This window comes from Prinia subflava, chromosome 3, assembly GCF_021018805.1.
Source record: "Prinia subflava isolate CZ2003 ecotype Zambia chromosome 3, Cam_Psub_1.2, whole genome shotgun sequence".
Taxonomy (NCBI): Eukaryota; Metazoa; Chordata; class Aves; order Passeriformes; family Cisticolidae; genus Prinia; species Prinia subflava.
The window spans coordinates 94,782,280-94,808,899 of NC_086249.1; the positions used below are offsets into that span (position 1 = coordinate 94,782,280).

A 26,620-nucleotide genomic window follows, 5' to 3' on the forward strand; every position below is an offset into this window, starting at 1 on the left:
CCTGTGGGCTGAGCCCACCCTTCACCTGGGTCAGCTGAAAGATCACTAGGAGATGGTCCTGTGGGTCCACAGGCACTCAGTAGTTTGCTAAGCACAGATTACTTGCCCAGCTGTGTTTGCTCTCCTACTCTTTTTTAAGTAAATCTGGTGGCAATGATAGCAGAGTTTTAGGGGACAAGGTCCTCAAAGACATGAAGTCCAGCCAGCAATGGGAACTGGGTCTGAAAAGCTTTGGAGCAGCAGTGCTGTGTAATTGTACTGAACTTGCAGGACAGAAGTAGGCAGATAGTGAAACTGAGAGCTACCAGTGAGGATCATCTCACCCACCTTCTAGAGAGGGACTCTTATGCCCTTGAGTGTCTGGCAGTGAGGGGGCTGCCTTGGCTTCTGCAGTGGATACCAGAGGCCTAAAGCCCAATTCAGCATAAACATATGCTTTAAGACTCTTGCATGCATCTTGTGTTGTTGAAGACCTCTGCATGCAGCTGATGCAGGTGACAGAGGCCCTAGAGAAACCTATTTCCTTCAGCAGCTGGAGCCAGGCAGCATATGCTAAGTTATCCATATTATCTGCTTTGGACAAATTGCATTTGGGCTCCACTAACCAGATCTTCATGAACTGTACTGAGAGTAGAGTCCTACATGTTGGTGCCTAAAATAAGGTATCCTATCTGGCAGTGAAGATCACCCTAAATATCTACTGGTAGGCAGAGGTAAAAAGATGAAACACATCTATGGATATTAACAATGAGAAAGCAAGATTTAAAGGAAGACAGGTGAATCAGCTCCTCACACCCCTGGCTCAGATGAAGACTAAATTTGGAAATGAAAATTGTTGAGGTGACACATGGGTCTCTCTGGAGAAATGTCTCAGAAACCATTTTAGGAGAGATCAGAGGGGCTGGGAGTGAATTGTAAAAAAACGTTCGAACCAAATGCTTATTTCTAATTTGTGTGATGTGACTTAAAAGATGGAAAACCAACAGCTGGTGATGTGAAAGATAGATATGAGGGAGATAAAAGAAGACTGTGAAGAAAATGGAGAAATAATTTTTATGCCTTTAATGTACATCACATTTAGGAAATTTGTGAGTTATCAATGAATAGTAAGGTTCTTCTCAGAAACAAATAGGAAATAGCTGTGCCTCATATAAGACATTAGCAGTCTCTCTTACATCTGAACAACTTTTCATAGGTAAAATTGCTTTAGCTGGCACGATTATCACTGTTCACTGCTGCATTCAGCATGCTGCTCAATGTGATAATGAGTGATGTCTTTTTTCCATCACTTCAATACAGGTATGCAATTTATTCTGCCAGTAAACACTATTATAATGTAAAATTTATAATACAATATCTTTCAATGCCAGTCAGAGTGATAGTTTGAAGGAGCTCGAATGTGTCTGTTATGTATCAGAGCAAACAAACCCCACATTAACAACAAAGTTGCTTAGTTGGCAGAATGGTGCAGCTGCATTTCTTTGCGTGTTGGGGTGCATATATTAACAACAGCACTGCTCCCTGGAGTGTCACAGCCCCAAACTCCCTCACTCTTTCTGTACACTCCTCACAGTATCACGAGTACCCAATGGAATGGACACAGTGATGTCCTGTTAGACATTTGGAGCATTAGGTTTACCTTTTATTATCCCCATAGCTCCAGCACAAGGTCGGCACAGCTGATGATCCTTGATGTTATTAGCCAGATAAACCCTCACGTTAATCCTGCACATTTAAGTTGGCAACACAAATAAATACTTTCTGCTCTGTGTGTATGTGGGGGTAGTGTTCTTTCTTTCAAGAGCTTTTAGAATATATTCCAAATAATTTCCAATAATTTAAAAGCCTTTTAAAGAACAGGCTCTTCTTCCAATAATTGACAGGCAAGACAATACTAGAGGGGGAGGCGAGGTGGAGAGGGGCGGAGGTGTAGATTGCTCTATATAAAAGCTGCTAAATTATGTTGTCAAAATTATAGCAACATTTTTTTTTGCTCAAAAGCCTTGAAAAATCACACTCCTCCAGTCCCAGACTTCTGGCTTTTGTTTGTTTTGTGCAACCAACCTAAAACTTCATGTCATGAAATCTGTTATAATTTGAAGCACTTGTTGGATTCAAAATCAGCCTAGGACCAGGAACCCAAACATGTGACTGAAAACATGGTCTCTATTTTTACACATAACTACAAGAATAAAGAAACTTGGCTGCTGCTGGTGGTACCCGTGATCTATAAGCGGGATTTTTACTTTTGTCTTGTTTATTTCCCATTCTTTGAAAGATTTTCTTGTGAAAAGTAATCTTTCTGGAGATCTAGAGAGTGCACTCTAAGCTGATGTGCTTAGAGGCTTCTGATAGTGGGAAAGCCCCTGACTACAGCTCTTCAATTGGGAATGGTCTCCATTGAAAACAACATTCCACAACTTGCTGGAATCTCAGTAACTCTGCATTTCAGTTCAGAGATCTTGTTTACTGACTTCTTAGTATCTCTTCTAAGCTATAAAATCTTTTCTTTCTCTTTCTTTCTTTCTTTCTTTCTTTCTTTCTTTCTTTCTTTCTTTCTTTCTTTCTTTCTTTCTTTCTTTCTTTCTTTCTTTCTTTCTTTCTTTCTTTCTTTCTTTCTTTCTTTCTTTCTTTCTTTCTTTCTTTCTTTCTTTCTTTCTTTCTTTCTTTCTTTCTTTCTTTCTTTCTTTCTTTCTTTCTTTCTTTCTTTCTTTCTTTCTTTCTTTCTTTCTTTCTTTCTTTCTTTCTTTCTTTCTTTCTTTCTTTCTTTCTTTCTTTCTTTCTCTTTCTTTCTTTCTTTCTTTCTGTCTTCCTCTCCTCTCCTCTCCTCTCCTCTCCTCTCCTCTCCTCTCCTCTCCTCTCCTCTCCTCTCCTCTCCTCTCCTCTCCTCTCCTCTCCTCTCCTCTCCTCTCCTCTCCTCTCCTCTCCTCTCCTCTCCTCTCCTCTCCTCTCCTCTCCTCTCCTCTCCTCTCCTCTCCTCTCCTCTCCTCTCCTCTCCTCTCCTCTCCTCTCCTCTCCTCTCCTCTCCTCTCCTCTCCTCTCCTCTCCTCTCCTCTCCTCTCCTCTCCTCTCCTCTCCTCTCCTCTCCTCTCCTCTCCTCTCCTCTCCTCTCCTCTCCTCTCCTCTCCTCTCCTCTCCTCTCCTCTCCTCTCCTCTCCTCTCCTCTCCTCTCCTCTTTCTGATGTCTTTCTTTTTTCCAGGATATTTACTCTTCACATGTACCATGCCAAAGCTGCCCCTCATTTCTTGCTGTAGCCTTCATGTCTCATAAAGCCCATAGAGCTCAAGCATTTCAGAATTAAAGATGCATTTGGAAGATGACATGAAATATAATCAGAGTGTCTGTTTACTCTTCCACATGTTGCATCATTTATTAACACTCTCTCTTCCTAACAAGTCTAGATGATGAAGCTTCTACAAAATCTGTCTGTTTGACCAGCCACCCATCTGTCTCTGACCTACCAAACACAAAGCAAAGCTCAGTAGCTTGTGTGCACTTTTCAGGTGTGATTCTTACAGTGTCTTACCAAAGTGGGAGAACAAGCATCCCTCCAAAAAAGAGAAAACAAGAATATGCCTTTCACAAACAAGAGGGAGAGACTGAGATGCTTTTTCAGCTTGTAGTCTTCAACTGTGCAGGCATTGCATGCTGCTGTGCTTTATGGCATCTCTCTGCTGGAAAGGCTGATTAAAAAAGAAGGGTAAATGCATGCTGTTGTCATCTGATGACATTTCAATAAACCAGTATTTTTATTATTTTGAGGAAACCTATCTAAGAGTAAACTGTGTGCTTTATTCATATGTGATACTGCATGAATTGAAAGTCTCGATATTGTTGGCAGGTAGATGAACAGACTGCAGTATCTTCAAGCTGCAAGACAAGGAGGAAATTGGTCTGGAAACCTGCTGAAGAAAGGGACTGTTTGGAACTCTTTGGTGCAATATGAGCAGCTCACCCTCCTATATGTGTCTGGGGTAATGTTTGTAGATGAGAATCATAGAAGAGATTAAAAGGGACCCACAAGGACTGTCAAAGTCCAACTCCTGACCCTGCACAGCACAGCCCCTAGAGTCACACCATGTGCCAGGGGCTGAACAAGCCAAGTGACCTCTTATGCTTCTCGTATGGTTTTCTCTCTAGACCCTTCACCACCTTTGTAACTCTCTCTAACACTCTCTGATAGCTTTGTATCTTTTTTGTATTTTGATGCCCAAAACTGCAGGCAGGACTCAAGATAAGGCTGTAACAGCACAGAATAGAGTGGGGCAGTCACCTCTCTCCATCCATCATTCCGGAATTCCCGGGAGATTTTGCAGAAAAACAATATAATGCACACACCCCCCTACACACCCACCCACCCCATACACAAGCACCTTTTCTGGGACTATGAAGAAAGTTTTCATCCACACTTTTTGAGCACTGTGCCTCAGGTTAATTTCATACTGACCCAAATTCTAAGAGCAGTCCATTATCCATAGAGGTAAATGAATCTCATCCTTTTGGTCAAATATGTAGATGCTTTCCAAGATTTTTTAAAAATTATCCTAATTACCTAGCTTTCAGCAATGATCCTAATCTAATATGCTAATTTTTCACCAGTCTGCTGCTGTCAAATCCAAGAGCCTTTTAAAGGCAGGCAATAAGATGTGTTTCATCATGGCTACTGTCCCATCTACCTGCTTTATTTTGTGCCCTGATGACAGGAAGTACTGCAAAGATGAATAGGATTTTAATAATTACATTTTTTTTGTCTATATGTTTAAATGTACACAGTATTTCAAAGCTAAATAGTGCCCTGACAACTGAAAACAGTGTCTAGCATGTAACTGAGAAACCAGTCTTGAATGGTATTGAATTTCTGGCCAGTTCTGAGTTCTATTTTGAGGTGTGGCAGACCTGATGTTGATGTTCCTGACACATTGGGTACAGATATCATTTGTTTTCCTCTTAGTCTTGCACTTAACCTAGCTCTGCCTGGAAACTGTCACCAGTGTAAACAAGAGCAACCTTTGTTTTTTCACCTCAGGTTTCTGCATCTTGTGTTGTAAGCCAAAGCAGTTCCCAGTTGCCACTTTTGGAAGAGAATTAAAAGCACTTTGTGACTGATCCAAGAGTCAGACCTGGAATGTGTAAGCCTGTTTTTGTCTACTCAAGCGGCAAGGTAACAAAGTTTGGTCTTTCTGAAATATTGAAAAATACAAATTGAAAAATGCATTACATTTATTCATGTATCTCAAGGATCACTTTGTTACCTGTAAAAAACAGTTTGAAGAATGCTAGCTTTATTCCACTAAGTACTACACCCCTCCCAACAAAGTGTCAGGAGTATCTGCAAAGGAAAGATTATGATCAAGGAAGCACTTCTTTTGTAATGAGATTACTTCTAACATGATGCTATAATCATATATGCAGGGTTACCAAATAATTTGCCTTTGCAGTAACTCTTGTGACAGTAAGTACCAAAGTAATAATTTGTGTCTGCTGCACTTTGTAAGCTGTTGTCAAACAGATAACCTGTCTACATGCTCAGAACTGGTATCTCCTGCTGTTCAGCTCAATGGACAAGGGGGTTTTATTCGTGGAGGCCCTCTCAGTAGAATATAGGTTCAGACTGTGCATGGAGGTGCTCTAGGACTCCTAGAAAAGCAGCAAATTCTCTCTGAATAGCAGTTACATTGTCTTAGCTACTGGAGATGAGTGTTTGCTTTTTTGTTTTCTTTTGCAATAACATAATTTTCTGTGCATAAATTCTGTTCATGCTTTATACTTTGATACTTCATTCTGTGTTTTGTTGGGGTTTTTTTGGTTGATTTTTTGCCAGTTTGATTCAAATGTATTTCTTAAATAAGCCATAACTTTTATTATTTCTTTTTTTTGTCACTGAAGATGGAGAAGTTAATGGGTTATTTCTTTCATTAGCTCTGAAACAAACAAACAAAAATCTTCTATCAGATAAAATAAAGTGAGTCAAACTCAGGGCCATGATAGATCACTTGATTAACCAGCAGGGAGAGCTGTTTCTTTAGTAAGAATCATCTACTGGTCAGGATGAGGACTTATAAATTCCTCTTCTTTAGGTTAGGAATTTATGTATGAGATTAATCCAAACAAATACTACATACTGGAATAAAGTTATGAACACCTTGAGGCTCCACTGTAAAAAGCCACTGTTTGTTGCCCAATAAAAGGCTTTTAGTACAACTGTATCTATGCTATTTACCAATTAGGAGGTGAGAAGAGGGTTCCAGTAGTTAATAACTGCTCCTGCCTTGATTATGCCTCCTTCCCCCATTGCTGGCATTTGTTAAGGCTCAGATTTTTCAGCCATTGTTCATATTAAGCAGGACCATCAAGTTCCCCAGGTTTAGCTGTGCACTGAAGTCTCTTCCAGTCTAGTGGCATCTAGTCTAGGGCCCATGAGCTTTCCTAGTACTCACTTTTATGTCTTTGTTTGCTGGCTATGTCCTGACTACATTTTAAAATTAGGGACAGTCTTTTCCATCTCCTGATATTCCAGGATAAGAGAAACTGAACAATATATAAGCCATAGGGACTAATGTTTCCATAACAAATTTCTGGCACAGGCAATATTTTACATTTTGGAGGTGAAGGACTGCCAAATATTAAACATTATGAATCAAAATTTCACCTCTCATTGAAATTAAATCAAAAAGGGGAATATGTCTGACTATGTCTTCTTCCAAGTAACAAATGACAGGATGACATGAGATGGCCTCAAGTCACACTAGGGGAAGTTGAGTTCAGCTATTGTGAAGTTTTTTCACTAGTAGCGTTGCCAAGCACTGAAAGAGGCTGTCCAGGGAAGTGGTGGAGCTGACATCCAGGAGGTATTTAAAAGATGAGTAGAGGTGACATTAGTGGATATGGTTTATTGGTGGACTTGACAGTGTTGGGTTAGCAGATGGACTCAATGACCTTAGAGGTTTTCCAGCCTAAAAGTTTCTATGATTCTATTTAATCATTCTATGTTAATAGTCCTCCCCTCCTGTTTTTTTTCCCTCTGATGCAGAATTTCACTAAATTAATTCAGGAATAAAACAACAACAACAACAACAAAAAAAAAAAAACAACACAAACCCTAAATAACAATTAATCTCTGAGTTATGTTTTTTAACATTTTACAAGGTAGATTTCTTGGTTCCAAGTAAAGATTTAATATTTATATTTTCTTTATGACAGTTTTGTAAAGAATTTTGTTTTTAAGCATTAATTGTTTGGGGTGTGAGTAGTTTTTTATGATAGACTTTCATCTCAGATGATCAACATTATAATTATCACCTAAAATTTAGCTTCAGCAGTGGTACTGATACAGAACATTACATTCTGAATGCTCGCTTTAAATTATAGCCATTTTTGACAGCTGTGCTACTGAGCATTATCTAAGCAAAGTAAATGTATAGGGTATTCAAGTGTGTGTGTTGATGTTTTTAAGCCCAGTCACTCAGAAATGAAGCTTTTTCTCAAGCATGAACTGAACTGGTTTGCTGTGTATTCTGTGCAGCATCTCTGTGCTCTGTGATGTAACAGGCTGGTTTCCTGTAAGGTACCATAAAAAGGGCTACTTCCTACTGCTCTCAGGTGTTATGGCAATGGAGGGCTCACTTTTTGTTATGGCAGTGAAACCCCCATAGCACCAATTACTTCCAAAGAGAGTAAATTAAAGGAAATAGCACTTTTCATGAGTCATACAATTATCATGTTCTTTTGCTAGCTGAGACCAAGCTGATGATGCTTCTGAACTGGGGTGCATTGTGCCTTTCTGGTTAAAAAAAAAAAAAAAAAAAAAAAAAGACCTCAAATGTGTGTAGACTAAACACTAAGAGCTTTCTGACTATGTAGGTGAAGCTGCTGATATACCAAAGCAGGTAATTTTATTGACTGTTTTACTGTCTTTGACAGGTGTCACATAAATACGTGCTACTTATTGCTTATAGTTCAGCTTATTGGCTAGGAATCAAAATTTACAGGACCAAATCCCACACTTTGAGAGATTTGCTCCTTTGAGCCTACTCAGGTGGCTGAGAGAAAAATACACACCTTCTAGGACTGGCAGAGATGGGGAAAGGGTAATTCTTTTCCAGCTGTGCTTCCCAAGAACCGACCCATAATTCTGGCTTTTAGGAAGCAGCGAGTATGTGCTGCCAAGTATGTTTTAGTGGTACATAACTGTTTTTTAATGTTGTTGTTTGCTGTGACCCTTGGAGGCTTTTAAACTAATCCATATTTAGCTATCATAGCATCTCTCCATCTCTGGAGACTCATGCTTGACCATTTGTTTTCAGAGGATGAAAACTGGTTTGAGTTCCTTATTTGTCTGCTGAAATCAAGGAAATTGGTAGAGTGCTATAAAATTGGAAACTTGGACTTTATCTTCCATTTACAAAGAGGAATGTTTCTATTTTTGTTCACCAGGGAAGGCAACATTTGCAGCTGACTGGAGGAAGAGGCCAGATCTACTCAAAGATGTTGAGAGGCACTAATGCATAGAGAGTGTCCAGTTTATGGAACAGGATGAAGGTGGAAAACAAGACAATTGTGCCAAGAGAAGTTATTTCAATCACTCTGTGCCCTGAAATGTTCTGCATAAAGCTTAAAGGTGGGATGGGAGAAAGAGGGTTTCTGCTTTCTTAACTGCATGGTAAATGCAACAGGGAGAGTGATTTATGGACTTGGTTCTTATGATCTGTAGCACCTAAAGCCAAATATTGAATTCTTCCATGTTTCACACATTCATACTTGCCTCGTACAGGAGTTCAATTGTGAAGATTGGAATGACAACACTTCAGGGACATGTAGTAATAAACTCTCAATCTTCCTTGTTTCCCAAACTGTTGAGGTAACAATATGCACAATATGTGTCTGGTCAGTGGAAACTGCTTTTTGCAGGTTGAGTTATCCTTTGTACTGTGCACCACTATTATTTTCCTCTGGAGTCTTCCCACTGTAGAAAATGCCTGGATTAGTGAGCTCTGAGTCAGATTTTCTGCTCCTTTATACTATTTTTAATGTCTTTCGTCTTTACTGACTTCAGTAGTGCAGAAACTCAGAGGCTTTACTTAAATGGACAGATTCTGCTTGTGTTTGTGTTGTGATGAAGGCTTGGGTATTCCTTTGGGTGAAGATGAGTGTCACTGAGGTAAAGATGTGGTCCATCATTATCTCTGATGTAACAGTGTGAAGGAAACAATAATAACTATTTAATTTTTTGACTGTTGGAAACAAATGATTGTCTCAACTTGCTGGTGACCTTAAGTTGCTCTTTATAAAACACAACTTGACTGATGCATAATTATAACCTAAGATATTTGTTTGCTCAAATTTTAAAGGAAATAGTTTTTTTAAAATTCTGTTGCTTTTGGTACAGTAAAGGCAACAAAACCTTGTTTAAATAGAGTGCCTCAATAATGCAAAAAATAAATCAATTTCTTACAGCAGTCCCTGTCTCTCTAATGGAAACCCCCAGAATGGATGGGCTTCTGTTTCTTGCTGCAATTGTTAGCTAGCATGTAGAGGAGCTATTGCTCTATCAGAAATCATGCCTAAGCCTGTTATTCCAAGGAGACAATTTTTTTAACAAACAAGTGAATTCTTATTTTAAAGCTTTTGTAAATAAACACATAAAAAAAGGGTTCATGCAGAGACATCGTCATAATTCTGGGTAGGAAGCTATGATGCTGATTTACTTCATTTTGTTTTAGAGAAGGGGACAGAATTAGGCATGAGCAACAAATCTATACAAAGTCATTTATCAAGCTTTGCTGGAGTCACTGTGATGTCCTTGAAAGTAGACTGCTTCATTTCTTACATACTCTGATGTGGAGGAGAGACTGCTGTTCTAAATCTCAAACATCGAGAAAGGTAAAGAGCTGGCACTAGCTTTTAGTAAAATTCAGGAATGTGCTAACACGGGAATAGAGCATCTACAAATTATTTTGACATTGTCTCACAAAGGTAGGCTTCCCTGTATTGATTGTGCTGCAAGATTTTACTGTCTTTTCATCATCTTACTGAAGATTTCAGACACTGAAAGGTGCATGGTCAATAGATGGCAGCAAGTCATTTAGCCTGACTCTTACCTTTTCTGGGCAATCCTCTGTGCACAATCAGTGCTCACCTTCTTCTTTTAAGAGAACACCTCCTCCTTTGCAATTCTAAAGGCTCCAATGAGATGTAAAGCTGATGACAGTTAATCATATATTTCATCAAAGAAATATTGTGTTGCAGATATGTGGTGTGTCTGTTTTTTCAACCCCCCTGACATTACAGTTTAACCTCCATATTTCTTCAGTCCAACAATTATAAACCCCTTTAACTGGGATCCAGAGTGATAAGAACTAGTGATTTCCTGTGGAAATGCTTTATCAAGGAACAGCAGAGGAGATGGTGCTAGAGTGGAACCTCTACACCTTCCATAGTTACCCCCATGAAGCCCTTGCCTGTTGTCATGGCAGTGAGTGAAACTGGCAGGAAGAGAAAGCTGATGACAGGAATTTACTGAATGAAGAAAAAAGCAATAATTCTTCAAAGTACAAGAGCTGAAAATAATGTTGCTCACAGAAATTATCCTTCCAGGAACTGCAGTTAAAACTCATTATATCTCCCAAATTGACCACAGTTTCCAAAAGGAGTTTTCATCTGTTAGTTTAGTTTAGGAGCTTCGACACCAGGCTTTCTCCGGTCATAGCTGCCTCTGACATTAATCTTTTGTGCAGCTTTGAAAATGGATGAGAAAATCTTTTGATGAAATCTGTAGGAATCTAGGAAGCAAACCAGTATACAACCCAGTCTTTTTCTTCTGTAATCTTTACTGTTCCCTGGTATTCTTACATAACTGTTTTAGACCAAGAGATTCCTGTGAAGGAAGATGAGGGAGAGGCATGCTGGTTTTACTGTTAATATCTTGCAAAGCTAATTGTGACTACAGTAGAAAATAATTCTTTCTTCAGTGATATTGCAAAATCAAGCAACTGGAAAATCAGTGCCAAACTTTTAAATATTCTGGAACTACCTTTTTGCTGAGTGATTGGTGGTGTTTTGCTTTGAGTTGATACATGCCTGATAATTATGCTGACAATATTGACACCTTTGAATGTTCTCATAGAACGTTAAGATTCATTTGAGAAAGGATAGGTAATACCACATTCTAAAATTAAAGATGTGATGATAAAACCTTGAGTTTCACTGTTTAGTTATTAAAAGTGCATTTATTTAAGAGAAGTCTGAGAAGTATGTTTTACATCCTCATTTTATTTTATGTATGTATCCTACTTTACAGCTGTTCTAAGGATTTGATACTTGAAAGATTTATAAAGTGAAACTATATAAAAAAATTTGAAAACAGAATCAATAATTTCTTACATAACTAGAGTAGCAGCATTGTTCTGGAGATCTTGAGGCATATATTTAAATGTTAATTAATATAGGACCCTTGTGGGGAGAATAATTATTAATATATTCATATTATCAGTGAGTAAACTAGTCACAGAGCATATTGCCACACTGCTGGGAATGCAGTAATAACTCCTGCTTGATCAATTTGTTAAAGTTCTGGTTTGGTAGGTGAGAGAAAGGCAGTGGACGTTGCTGACCTTAATTTCAGTAAGGTCTCCCATAAGATCCTCCCAGACAAGCTGATGAAGTAAGGGTTGGATGAGCAGACAGTGAAGAGGTTTATAAACTGGCTGAGTGGATGGGCCCAGAGGGTGATGATCAGTGGCATGAAATTGGAGGCAGTGACCATCAGGTTAATCCTGGGGTCAATACTGGGTCCAGTCTCGTTTAAGATCTTTGTTAATGATGGGGATGACTGTGCCCTCAGCAAGTTTGAAGATGACACAAAGCTGGGGGGAGTGGCTGGTAAATGCTGCCGTCCAGAGAGGCCTCATCAGGCTGGAGAAGTGGGGTGACAGAACCTCATGAAGTTCAATGAGTCCTGCACCTGGGGAAGAGCAGTCCAAGGCACCAGTATATGCTGGGGGCTGCTCAGCTGGAAATAAGTTTGACAAAAAAGAACTTGCAGGGTCCTGGTGAACACCAAATTGAGCATCAGCCCCCAATGTGTCCTTGCTGCAAGGAGGGTGAGAGCAGAGCATTGGCAACAGGTTAAGGGAGGTGATCCTCCTCTGTCAGCACTGCTGGGCCACACCTGCAGTGCTGTGTCCAGCTCAGGGCTCCACCTAGGACAGACAGGGACATGGGGTAAGACTGAGAGAGATGGGACAGTTCAGCTTAGGGAACAAGGTCTTGGTGGGGAGTCTCAATGTGTAGAAATACCTGAAGGGAGGTGCAAAGAGAATGGGGCCAGGCCAGTGACAGGATCAGAGGCAATGGGCAACACTGAAACACAGGAGGCTCCCTCTGAGCATCAGGAACCATTTTTTTTACTGTGAAGGAGACTGAGCAGATGTTGCCCAGGGAGGCTGTGAAATATTCCTCCCTGGAGATATCCAAAAGCTTTCTGTACATGGTCCTGGGCAGGTGTCTCTAGGTGGGCATGCTTGAGCAGGTGGTTGAGCCACATCACCTCCTGAGGTCACTCCCAATCTCAACCTCAAATCTTTGTGGTTCTAACTAGGATTCCTTACTCAGTCTTCCTCTAACATCATATGCTCTATAAAATCCATATGAACATGGATATTTTTTGTGTTGTGTTTTCATGTTTCTTACTCTATTCATGTTCTGAAGTAATATACATTTTTTAGGATAAATTCTCTTTTTATCTTCTCAAAATTGTACTATTTCTTCTTCGCACTTCCTGCTTCCACACTAGTTTTCCTGCTTCCCTCCCTTCTTCCTTGATCTATGTGGAATAATTTTCCCTGTCATGATATTTTTGGCTGTTCAAGGTGCCCACCCTGCCTTTTTCTCTTACTCCTCTCTTGCCTCAAAGCCCAAATCTCATATCTACCTTCACAACTGTTTTCTTCCTTTTCTTCCTTCAACAGCAGAGATCATATCTCCAGCCTGTCTCTCCCTTTATCCCACTCCACTTTCCCCATCCCTGCTATTAAGTCTCCTTGACATTTTTTTCCTAAGCCCTTGCTCATCTCTCCTCCTGCCCCCTATATAGAATATCTTCTAAACCAAATCACTCATCCCAGCTTTGTCACTAAAAAAGATTTCAGAAGAAAAAATAAAAAATGAATAAACACAAATATTTCCCACAGTAGCATAAGCATTGGGTGTAGGAAAGTTATGATTATAATGAAAAATAAAACTTATCTCTGCTAGTGTCAGTATGTCCAGTAGCTTCGATTTTTCTCATTTCAAGCTGATATCTGCTTCTTTTTCTTTGTGTTGTGGAGTGTCTCTGGCTTCTGCTGTCTGCCTAGGAGAAGGAGGAGGTTTTAACATGAGCAGTATGGCTTGATAAGAGCAGTCTGACTTTGCCAGCTGGAGTTTAAATGCCTCCTTCACTTGTCCCCTAGGACATCTTTGGTGTGACTTCTGGCATGGCACTGTGGGATTTATTATTATCACCTATTTTATCACATCTTTGACAACTAGAGGCCCCTCTCAGCTGCTGGTTGCTTTTTCCTGTTTGTCTTTTCTGAAGATGCAGTGGTAAAGTACCAGAGTGGGGTGTAAACGGAAGCCTTTAAAAACGCTGTATATGATTGTTTTAAGAGAATTCCTTTGTGGGATTCTGTCCCCCACTCTTTGGAGCTTTTTGGTATGATTCTTTCTCTCTCCCACACACACAATGACTCCTATCTTGCAGTTGATATTCATGGATTGGTTTTCATGTCGTGTTTCTTTTCTTGTTAACCTGTTTTAGATACAGAACCTCAGGACCTGAGTGACCCGAGTTCTTGCTTTGGCCTAAATCTATCAGGATAGACCTTCAGGCAGCTACTATCCTACAAACCTCAGATTATTTGCTCTTTTTATCAGCATTTAGGGAGGATGTAAATTTAGGTGTAGCCTTAAACAATCTGCAGCTCATCAGGAATCCTGGAAAGAGGAAATTATGGAAAGAGAGTGTTCCATAATAAATAAGGGGAACCTTCCTTTTGCCTCTGACAGTCCTTCTGACTTTTTCAATTGCTGAGTCAGGGCTTAATCAGGGACCAGTTCTGTGAAAACTCACAGGCATGAAGCACATGAATCAGCTCATAGGATACACTGGCAAGGACGCCCTTGAATTTTGGTAGGGTCGGAGCCCAATTTAAGAGTAATCCTACTGACCACTGGATGTCACTGCGACACTGCAGGAATGAAAATTAAGGCAAGGATTTTCAAAAGTGCCCAAAGAATTTAAGACCACGAGTCCTTATGACCATCATTTCAACTTTGGGAATTTCTCTAAAATTGGCTGTTAGCCTACATGGCACTGGTGAATAGTGAGCTGTAATTTTTAGAGTTAGACACTCTATTCTATTAAAAAAGTGTATGAATTAGTATCACTAAAATTGTGTGTGTGTCTCAGAAAGGGGATTCTCAAAAGGGATTCTAGTTGCACTGTTTTCTGTCATTTATACAGTGAAGATTTTGATGATAAATGAAATTAAATTATGTTATTCAAATTTAAAAAAAGGCAGGACTGATGGAGATTTCAAGAACATAGTTAATCTACTCCACTTTAGAAATGGAATCAGATAATGTCAATGCTAATTTAATTTACTCTCCTCATCTGCAGTTATTTCATAACATCATCAGAAAAGAACCCCAATTTCTTTACTGTTTATTTCAGATCATGATTTCCAGACTCTCTATTCTTGTTCTTCCCCTTTTCAAAGGTAAGGAAGCAAATAAAGAATTGTAAAGACATATACTGCCATATAAAACAGCCTTACATACACATAAAATAGCTATATTATGTAATAAAAGTAAAAAAAAAAATAGAATTTTACTAAGAAAGGAAAAGAGCAATCTGAGACATTGGACTACTTAGCCAATGGCAGAAAATGGAAAACTAAAAATGAGGATACACCTGGAACACATTACTTGAATTTGAGATGATTCTTTCACCTTTAGGCCATTGAAAGTAAACCTTACTTGGAGAGTTGTAGAAAAGGTTGCTGATAGTAATAGAGCACTTATTGTGGCAAGACCTATGGGACTTAAATGATAAGTGATTAATAAATATGAAAATCAAGTTTGGTCTTTAGTTAAGATTGTGGTGCAGGTGGGTGTCAGGTCTGTGCACACCCAGCACACACAATCCATGAATTCCTCTTGTGCTGCAGGAACATCCCAGCCAGCCTCCACATATGTCAGGGCTGGCTTGAGGCAGTGGCCAGCTTGAAACCAGAAAACCTTCACACCTGAGTATTTGACTGTTACATGTGCCCAAACAGGTAAAACAATTTTAGACAATTGTTGACATTCCCTAAGGCAGCTCCTCCTACATATAGTCCAATATTTATCCTTAAAGTTGGAAATTCCTATATTTTCAATGAAGATGACTTTTGCTTGTTTTATTTTGACTCAGGTATTTGGGTTCTCCCTTGATTCTTCCACTGCAATATAGGTAGCAGAAGCCATGTTCTAACCTTAGAAACAATGACAGCTTTTTAAGGCTAAGTAATGTCTTTCATACTCTTTCTTCATTACTTTTTATTCACCTTCAGACAAATGTGAATACTGCCATGACTTAAGTATTATATGGCTGCCTAGATTCTGAAGTTTCTCTCTAATTTCTCCTTGGTAAAATTAGAGCAATTTATGCAAGTATAAATTGATGTACCTCCACTATAGTTTTTGGCCTGTGGTTAGTATGTTGTTGTGTATTTTAAAATGTTTTAAGAGTTGCAGCCACAACAGCATCTCCTAGATTAGATAGTCTAAAGGATAATTGCTTGACATGATGCTTATTAGCAGAATTTCACAGATGGTCAAGCCTGAGTTTTATTAATTGCTCAAGTTAAGCCAGAGTTTGTTCATAATTAATGATACAGTAGTAAAAATTTTTCTCAGCTTGGAAGTTGAATAAACATGACCCTCTAGAAGGGAAGCCAAAACTGAGATGGTGAATACTTATTGCTGGATTACTGGACATAAATTCGATACTAAATGGGTAAATTGTTGAAAACTAGACCCTTGTGGGTCACATGCCACAAAAAGCCTGAGCTGGAAAGTAGATTAGGGTCAAAGTTAGGGTTCAGTAAAAGAGAGAGCCTAGAGATGTTTTTGGAAATGGGGTTGGAAATAGACATCCAAAGGAAGGTCAGGGGACCCAAGAGATTTGTGCTCAGAGAACATTTGTGTTGTGGGTCAGAGGTGAGGTCTTAGTCCAGACCCAAGATGGGAAGTAGGATTCAGGTTTGGATTTGGACTGAATGGGAGGGAAAGCCTAGAGGTGGGGTTGAAGTGGTGCTTCAAGTGGCAGAAAAAAATATGTTTCATCTGAATGAAAGAGATTAACAGAAGATAAAGAGCTCACAGGGTCTTTTATTCAAATGGAGGAATGGGCAGTATTTGAACAAGACAGCAACAGGGATATTGGACAGAAACTATTTTAGAAAAGGTTCTATTAAATGTCAGTGCAGCTAAAACACATAACCAAATGATATTGTGTTTTGACTGTTTTTTATACTGTGAAAATGATAGAAGGCTTGCCTTTTGAAAATAATAAAAAATATTACGGTGAGTTTGTAGAAAAGAATAAATATATACACTTTCTTTTATGAGATGGTAGAAGTAGTAAATGTATATTGCTATAGGCAATACTTTTCCATCATATATATTTTGTCTTCTTTCATATTTATTCTAACTTTCTATATTCTGATCAGTTTTTAAGAGGCTGTCAGTTCAACAGAAAATATAAATTTTGTTACTATAAATTATGCTGCACCTGAAAGTACAAATTTCTCATGCAGAAGTTTTTCAGATTGAATGCTATATATCTAAAGAAATGCTGGGAGGGAAGGATTGAAAGGATTTTTGAAAAGCTTTTAGAACCATTACCTCAGCACAGGGTTCCCTTCTTCCGTGGAAGAGGAGAAAACCATTTTGCCAGAGGAGATTTCCCCTTAAATCAGCACCTGAAAATTTTCAAGCTGACACTTCTCAACCTTTAAAAAACACTGTTTAGAGTTACAATTTTCTCCCAAACAAGAATTGCAGTTCTCAGCTATCCCAATAAGCCAGGGTGGGAAAATGGGCAATGGAATTCCCTGAAAGCCTTGGAAGATTTATAGTCACACAGTCAAATAGCAGCATTTCCTTGCAGGTTTGGTAGGTGCAGAAGCACAATTATCCTTTGCATGTGCAAGGCTTTTCTTAAGCATTTTGTCTTTTTCCAGTCTTGGCTTGGCCAAGATAGAGTAGCAGCTATCACACATTTTTATGGCCACTTTGACAGTTTCCTTACAGACCACAAGGGCACCTTAGCATAAGAGGGATATACCCCAAGAGGGATCCTTGGAGGGATATGGAGGCAAAGAGTCCTCAGGTGGTCCTTGAGGCTGTAGTATGGCACTGAGTAGAGCAGGAGCTGTTTCATTATGCTGTGCACTACAGGGACTTAGGTACCTGTTTCCCTGGTTAAGGAATGAGGGAATGAATTAATTAATCATTAATTTCATGTCTCTCAAGCGTGAAGTTGTCTGACACACAAAGACAAGGAATTGACTCTGCTCTCCTTTACACCTTGTTTAACCTAATGAAACAGCAATGCTTTTTTCTTTAATACAGGAGAGAGCTCAGAATGGGCCTTAATAGCTTTCAGATCATCTTAAAGGGAAAACAATATTCCCCTAGAATTTATTCAGAAGACATCACAGAGAAACAAGAAAGCTCTGTGTTCTGCTTCAGATCCTGAAGCATGTTGATGCCCAAAACTACCATCATGATGTGATTGAAGTACTTATTTGCTCACATAATGTGTCCATTCTGTCAGCCAAAGGAAATTTGACATTTGGTTGCCACAATCAAGTTAGAAACAGCATTCTTGTTTGGAATATACAGAAGAGTGGTGACTGGTGACTCAGAACTGTATTACAACTTATGTTATGGAATTCTGCAGGTGGCTTTAACCAAGATTTTCTACTTGCTGTTTTTGGGTTTTGGTCACACGTGATTATTTCTGAGGTTCTGCCCAGCATGCAAGGGCCAGTTCTGCAGCTGGTGGCTGTTACAGCCTGCAAGAGCAGGTGGGAGGGCTGGTGGTGACATACCATGTGGGCTGTAGGCTTGTCTCAGCTGCTCATGGGCTCCTGTCTGCTGCTCTGGTGTGTTGGATGTGTGGCCTGAGCACGTCTCAGCCAGGAGGGATTCATGAGCCAGCTGCTGCCTAGGCAACACACTCCTGCAAAGGAGGAACAGAGGCCAATACTGGGTTCAGCACAGATTCATAGAATCATAGAATGGGTAGGGTTGGATGGGATCTTAAAGTTCATCTATTCCAACTGCCCCATTATGAGCAGAGATGCCACTCACTAGATCAGGTTGCTCAGGGCCCCATCCAGCCTGACCTTGAACACTTCCAAGGATGGGGCATCCACAGCCTCTCTGGGCAACCTGTGCCAGTGTCTCACCATCCCCTAAGCAAAGAATTTCTTCTTAACAGCTAAACCAAACCTGTCCTTTCTCGTTTTAAAACCAGTGCCCATTGTCCTGTCACTATCTGACCATTTAAAAAAAAATCCTCTCCCTCCTTTTCATAAGTAACCTTTAGATTCTGGAGGTTTGCAGATCTCCCCGAAGCTTTCTCTTTTCCAGGCTGAACAACCCCAGCTCTCAGCCTGCCTTTGGATGGAGAGGTTTTCCATCCCTCTATGATCTTCATTGCCCTTCTCTTTACCCATTCCAGCAGGTTTGGACGATGTGTAGCTCGATTAAAACTTTCAAAAGCAAGGAACAAAAACAAAAAAACCCCAAAAAACCAAAAAAACAAAACAAAACAAAAAACAACAAAAAAATTCTTGTCTCAGGTTTTCTCATTGCTTCAGTAGAAGAGACTATGATGATGTACTTTAAACATGATCAAGTCATCCCTTGGTGAAACCTGGACCCCTGGCTGGTACAACTTTGTTCCTGGCATCTTTCCAGAATCCCTCTGGAAGATGGGAAGGATGCTCATGAAAGGGGTGCTGAGGGTGCAAGGGCTCCCCTTGTCCTCTGGCCGTGCTCTAGTCTGATTGCAGTCCTTTAGAGATTTATGGGGATTTAGGCAGGTTTCATGTCCTTTGCTCTCATTGTCTCAGATGGAAATGAGATTTCATACTCACAACTTCCTATGTTTTCATTTCCTCATCAAATATTTGTTTGTTTGTTTGTTCATTTAGTCCCCTCCCTCGAAAATCTGCTTGTGTTTTGTATATTTATTCTTCCTGGCAGGTGCTTAAGAAACCTGGCAGGTTGAGTAAATGACAAGACATAACTGAGTTTTTCTCTGACTGTCACAATCCTCAGGACATGCAAGGTCAGGTCTTCGCTGCAGAAGAAGCCGAGTTAACAAGGTACTAATTTACTTCAAGGATAGAGATTACTGATCACAGTAGATTTCTACAGCAGATGAATATGTAATTAGGAATGAATAATTTATTAAAAGTATTCAGCCTTACTGTCTGTTCACAGTAAGTCTGTGAGTATTTCAGAATGTTCTTATGTTTGTCATTAGATAGCTTCTGCTATCTCCTTGTCTCAGATTTATTTTTCTGACCTGTTTCCTGAACTAAAATCTGGCCATATCACTCCAAGAGTAGACAGGTGTGCAAACTCTTCTTTTGCATGTATAAAAAAAAGATTTATAAAGTTCTTAGAAATATAATTTTAATTTTTTTCCATAGTTGCTTAGCATTAGCTCATGAAAAGGGAAAGCAATACTAGTGACAGATAATAAACAGAGCATTTGCATTATGTTTTCTGGCCAGGATTTCTGAAAAATTGTATTTTATCTGTGTGTGGTTTTTTCTTTTTTTTTATTTTTAAAATTAGATGTCTAAAAATTGATGTAGAAATATCCAATGAGTACTGTCAAACTTTCTGCTGTGGTTTAACATGCAGACAGTTAAATCCCACACATCTGCTTGCTCACTTGTCTTCCCAGTGGAATGGGGGAGGGAACTGGGGGAAAAAATCCTGGGGTAACATAAAGGAAGTTTAATAGCACAGAAATGGAAAGAAAAAGACTACTATTACTCCTCCTTCTACTGATAAAATATTTACATCACAAAAGCAGGTGATGCACATGATGCACAATGGAGTTGCTCACCACCTGCTCAGTGATCCCCATCCATTTCCTGAGCGGCCACCCTCAGCCACCTTTCACCCTAATCTGTACACCAGGCATGACATGTTATGGTGTGGAATATCCCTTTCTCCAGCTGGGGTCAGCTGTCCTGGCTGTGCCCCCTCCCAGCTTCCTGTGCCCTGCAGCCTCCTCGCTGGCAGGGTGGGGTGAGAGGCTGAAAAGTCCTTGACTTAGTGTAAACACTGCCCAGCAACAACCAAAACATCAGTGTGTTATCAGCATTGTTCTCATCCTAAATCCCAAACACAGCACTGGACAGCTACTAGGAGGAAAAGTAATTCTATCCCAGCCGAAATCAGGACACTTTCTGATTTGGAAAACTCATGGTATTTATTTAAATGCATATATTTGGACATATGAGCCTAATGGCAGGTTCCTGTTTTCAAACTAACATGAAAATATTGTTTAATCAGCTCTCAAAGTGATCATGCTAGATAAGATGGTTCCACTCTACAATTTTCTTTTGGCACTGGCTTGACCAAAACTGTCTGGTTGGACTCCATTAGGACCTCTTCTGTAATTTCTTCCCTGAAGATAAATTGTATTTTTGGAAAGGAGAAGTTTCAGAAAGCACTTTGGTCAGTGGTAAGGTGTGTTTTTGGGGACGAGAGATGAACTAGTAGAAGATGAACTGCTAGACAATTTTTCTCATTTTCTCTTTTACTCGGAATATGTACAACACTTTCAAATATGGAAGAAAACTAGCACTTTTTTCTTTGTGAGCTTCTTCTTCTTTCTATTATATCTTCCCCATGATGTCATTATTCTTGCACACTTTCTGTAAAGGATTCATCTGCCCTACTCTCACATAATTCTTCTAAGTGCATGAGCACCATTCCTCTACTTCCTAAGGAAACAACACATCTCCTTCAGCAGTAACCTCCATTTTTCATTGCTACTTCCTGCTTGCTGAATCTGTCCTTACCCATATCTCAGACCCCTCAAGCTCTAGCTCAGGCCAGCCCAAACATTTGCTGCTCAGAGGTGTCCTTGTCCTGCATGCCCCAGATGTAGCTGTGCTTTCATCCCTCTGTGTGGCAGTTTCTTGTCACCACTCCCCTTTGATAACATCTGGTTTTCATAATCTGCATAAGCACAGCACATGTAAAATCCCCCACTGATGTGGATTCTAGCTTTAAAGCTTAGGAATACAATCAAAAGCTGTGAAAATTTCTCTTCTTTCCTCTTACCCATTGTCACTGGGTTCAGGAAACCATGCCTGCTGTATCCTGCCGTATCCTGGGAGATGCCAAGCCCCCTGTTCTGTGATTGCTCCCTTTTGGTGACAGCTGATCTGTTACCAGGGCTCCCGAGAAATGGGGGCTGGAAACCTCATGTGTGTGTCAGTACCACTATAATGTGCCTTGTGGGGATAATCCAGCCAAGGCTGCATTCCTGGTATGGTGTCTCTTTCCTTTGCCACCTGTAGTCTGTTAATTTGCTACAAGGCAGGGTTCCCTGTCACCACATCTGTGGTGGGGGCCTCTGGGTCTGTAGAGAGGATTGAAATGAAGGCACCATGGGGTGATGCTGCTTGCTGCTGTGCCTCAGCCATAGCATGTAACAAATTGACCTAATTGGAAAGTTGCAAACTTTTTTTCCAGTGAAACCTCCTTTCCTATTTTTCCATGCGAGGGAAAGGGTTTCCATTCCTTAACCAGCAGTGGGGAAGCTACTCCTTTGACTTTTCCATTTCAAATATGTAGCTTCTGGGGGGAAAAGCTGGCTGTGAGTCAGTACTTGATGGGAGGATCACAAAGAGAGCCTTCTGATTGTCCTCTGCCTACTGAAGCCTGACACAGCAGGAGAGGCTTTCTGGGTGCTGTGTGCTGAGATTGGAGCCACATCTCTGTGATTCTCCACACTTCTTTCTACCATTTTTTTTTCCTTTTTATTATTTAATTTAACTTTTTATGAATTGATATTTGAGTATTAATGTTACTTATGGTACAACATGTTCGCAGCAAGTTGAAAACTGTTGGCAGGGTGGGGTGGAACAATGATTTGGTAACTAATACGTTCTTTTAACCTGTTTTTTAAAGAAAGACTTCAATGAAATGTGTGTGAAAGTGTGTACATGTGAGAAAGGGATGAAACACAGCACAGTTTAAATACTGTCATGTTTTACAGCTAGGATACCATTTTTTTCCTCCTACAAAAGCTGATAAAATATAAGTTCCATTTAGGCATAGGATTTATAGTTACTTTAACATATGCCCTGAAAAAATGTGTATCTACAGGGGATAGTAGTTCATGGAGAAAACAAGTTGGTGCTGAGAAGTTCAATTACTCTCCTGAAATATCAATAATGTAGCTGGAAGAAAGAAAAAACAACAGGCCACTTCCTATATTGGATGTAGTCTCAAAACGTCTATAAAGGTTTGCTGCCAGCAGCAAGAAAGTAATAACTATAAATGTTGCTCAGTAGGAAAACTTAGTGATAGAGCCCCTCTGCTTGAAATTTTACCGAAGCCCTGCCAACACAGTGTAACTTTCATGTTTTTGCATTTTTATTTTTATTATCGTTTCTATTATTCTTGGCAGGTGCATGTGTTGGCAGGTGAACTCAGGGTGTCCCTCCTGGCAAGGCTCACTATCTTTTCAAGTCACTCAGTGTGCAGTTTCTTGACTCTGAGATCTGCTGAAATACATTTTAAACATACTGTTCTAGATGGTCCCTGTAGAATTTCTGAAAGTCCCACTCTATTCTCCTACAGAAAGCTTAAGCAGCAGAGTGAACAATGTAATATTATTCCTTAAAGAGTTACCAAAATCTTCCTGCAATTCTTTTTATTTGACAGCTACGGTTGAATTTCATAATAGCAGTAACAACAGCAACGATGATGATTATGATGATGATGGTGATGATCAAACAACCCCAACATGTTCTAGGCTGCTTGAGACAAAGCGTTAGTTGTTTTTTTCCTCTTCTTGAGCTACTGTGCCTGGTCTCAGCAGCACAAGATCTTATGCACATGAAGGAAATAGAGAACATTGTGTGATAGCACAGTCACATGGGGGAGCTGACAGAGCTTTGCCATTCCACAGGACAGCTCTTTATCAAAAGAGCTCCTGAGGAATCTTCTGAGCTTACTTCTGATGGAAAGAGGTTGCTGGCCTGAGGTGTTGAAACAAATAGGCTGAAATCAGATTCATGTGAATGAATTGATGTTTTTCTTTTTAAGGAGCTTGAAATTATCAGTAGTCTTCCCTCCCTTTTTTTTCTTTAATTTTTATAACCATCCTCAGCTGAAGGTTTAAAAATGTTTTTACAGTTATCTTACATATTTCAAAATAACATTTATTAGTCTAATACCTCTAATTATTCATGATGGATGAGTCACATGCAGAGTGTGCTCCCACATTTCTTCATTTGAATTCATATACATACTTACCTAATTTGGCAGCAGTGGCATGGCTACACATGAAATGAAATGATCCTCTAAGGTTAACTCTCAGAGACAGCCCTACAGTGCAACAATCACTTTAGGATCCGTGTCCTTCTAGGTTTTCCCATTTTTTCCATTGCAAGGATCATTACTTCACTCAAGATAAGAAGACAGATGTGTGGAGGTGGATTGGTGTAAATCTGTCTTTTGATTCAGACAGTGAAATTTGGTGCTCCTATTGAATAAATTTATTCAGTAGGAGCAGTTCAGTTACTTTGGGAATGAGCACTTTTGAGGAGAGAGGAAAGAGCTTTAGAGTGGGCTTATGTTAGTATTTAATTTTGGAGAAGCAGAGTGTTTCTGAAGCAAATGTCTTAATTTATGCCTTACTGTGCTGCAGTTTGCTCCTGGGAGAATTCCAGGACACGGATTCCTCATTTCCACTGGCCTAGGGATGGTCTCTGCTTGCTCAGGTGTGCCCAGTCCATACAACATGACATTTGTCCAGATAAACCCTCCTACAAACACCTGTAGTGTGGCTGTCAGGCTCCAGTTACCACCAGTTTGCTACCCTCACACTGCAAAGTGAAGCAGACAGAGCTTCAGTGGTGTGCAGCCAGTGTGACCCTTCATGTGGGTGATGGGACACATGACAAATGTACTGCAGCACTGGCCCTGACATTTAATTACAGGCAGTAAATCATGGTGATTCCTGTTACTGTAGTTTATAGTTGTTGTCAAACATCTACAAAGTGGAGATGCTCCCTGCCCACAGAGTTTGGTTTTTTCTGTGATGATGGATATGTTAATACACCGAAATAATTCCTGAGGGAAAAAATAAATCTAATTTTCAGTCTGGAAAGTAATGTATTGAAAGTCATTCATTCAAAGGTAGGTTTAGCTCTTGTGGCAGCTGTGGCTGAGAAGGTGCTGGAGGCCCTGCATTTTGGTCTGCAACTTGAGTATCTATTTCTTGCTCTCCAGATGGTTTAAGTAAGTGGCACGCTTTCTGGCAAAGGAGGAGGGGCAGCTGCTTCAGTTGTTTGTACTTTTTTATTATGAATCCTTATTGCATTTTTGTGTCATGATAAACACACACACACAAAGCTCTCTTTGACTGTATTACAGTAGGAACTAGAAAAAGATCTATTAAAGTTTGAATCATTCTCCCAAAATAGGAAGGGAACAACAACAGCTTCCAGCAATATGTTATCTTTAAAGACTAAAGAACTTTATGGAGTTCCTTACGTTTTCTATGAATAAGAGGAATATATATTCAGTAGTCAGTAACCTTATTATTTTTTTTTTAATCTCTGGGAATACCTGGTTTCCTGCTTAAGTATTTGAAACATGTTACCTGATGTGTTTACTAAAAACTGTAAGCAGTCTGACTTTGGCAAAAAGAAACTTCAAAATCAGAAAATGTGCTTGAGACGTATTTATGCAAGAAAAATTACACTTTGGACAATAGTTAGGTTATATAGAGAGTTGCTTTAAGCGGCCACACAGGTTATCAGCTGAAATAACTTGCTTTATGCACGTTTTTCTTTCATTAAAAGGTCAAATAAAATTGTGCTGGAAGCCTAGTGGTACTTTAAATGGCTAGTTACTCAAAATGGCCTTTTAGGGATGATATTAGAGAGAGTCTCAAATGCAAGTTCTGTTGTATTTTGTCCCATTCTCATTTTTAGGGTAAAAAAAGCCATGACCAAAACCCAGGTGCTGGTTTTTTAATGGTGCTGTCATGCTGAGCTCTTCCTGTTTTTGCAGTCTTTCTAAAAGATGGATGCAGCTCCTCAGTAAAAATGCAGATATGCAAGGCTGTGTCCCTGTGTGTGATGCCTTCCTATTACAAATAACTCGATCATATAACAGCTTTCAGAAATGGTTCAAGCTCTTTTTTATGAAAAAAAGCAAAGCTGTCATTTTCTATCCCACTGGAGGGCTTTGATCTGTGCTTTGACACTCTTATATTTTCCTGGGTATTCAGCTTAAATTAATTCTTTATTAATTTTATAATCATTTATTAATCACTGTGAGCACCATCCTAGAGGCTGTACTCCCTTGGAATATATGCCCAAGAGGTATTTAGGGAGAGGCATATTCTCACTCAGCCTTCATTTTGCCTGACTAGACAGGACAGATTCTCGTAGTTCCTTAGTTGAGTAACCTCCTTCTTGCTCACATAAGATTAAGAGCTTCACCAGAGCTACTTTCTCACCTGCCAGTGGCTGAAGGTGGATGAGATATCCTCTACACTCTGTACAATGTCATTAGAGTCTAGAGAATTTACCAATACTGATACATCATAGCCTTTGACTTTGTCCTGAAAGATAAACTGCTTTAGTGTCTTGCAGGTTCTTGGTCAGGAGACGAACAAACTTGGGTTTTTCTTTTCAGATGCTTTGAATTAATGAGAACTGACTAAAATAACTCCAGTTGCTACGTTAAACCATATTTCAAGCTATTGTTATATTAATGCATGAGACATATTAAAATGTGCTGGATTTGAAATCTCCTGAATGTTTTCTTTTCACTCGTGTTTTCAGCCTGTTCCAGTGGGTGGCACAAGAAGCACAAAAAACAGGTGAGTTTCCACCCCAGCATGTCGCATAGGATTTCTATTTTACTATTGTAGTTCTTGGTTAAAAATAATAAAGGAGGTGCAAGAGTGTAAGGAAGTGCATTCCTCAGTCTGAGTGTTTGGTATCGGAAACTGTGAATGTTTAATTTTTCAATGTTGTTTTATATTCATCAGTGTCTACAAACACGGGCTCAGGGGGGTAATCTGAGGGCTTCCCTTCCTGAGAGCACTGTGGCTGAGAGCTGATGTGCTGAGCATTGTGTGGGAGCTGCAGATCTAACCTGGCTTGTACCCACTGAGGGCCTTCATGCCCCAAGTGCTGTGGCTGTGGGCTCTGCATTGCAGTGTGTTCAGAACTGTGCATGTATGAGCAGTATTTGGCTCTTTCAATGACATTGAAATTATCTTTATTATACTCAGTTCCAATT

At 39.7% G+C, this 26,620-nt stretch overlaps 1 long non-coding RNA gene across 1 annotated transcript; it reads left to right on the forward strand.

Annotated features, from left to right (window-relative positions):
• Nucleotides 1-5,030: 5,030 nt before the first annotated feature.
• On the forward strand, nucleotides 5,031-26,195 carry LOC134548682 (uncharacterized). The gene is made up of 3 exons (XR_010079863.1): nucleotides 5,031-5,162; nucleotides 8,435-8,618; nucleotides 26,158-26,195. It is a non-coding gene; the product is annotated as an uncharacterized LOC134548682 (long non-coding RNA).
• The last annotated feature ends 425 nt before the right edge of the window (nucleotides 26,196-26,620 follow it).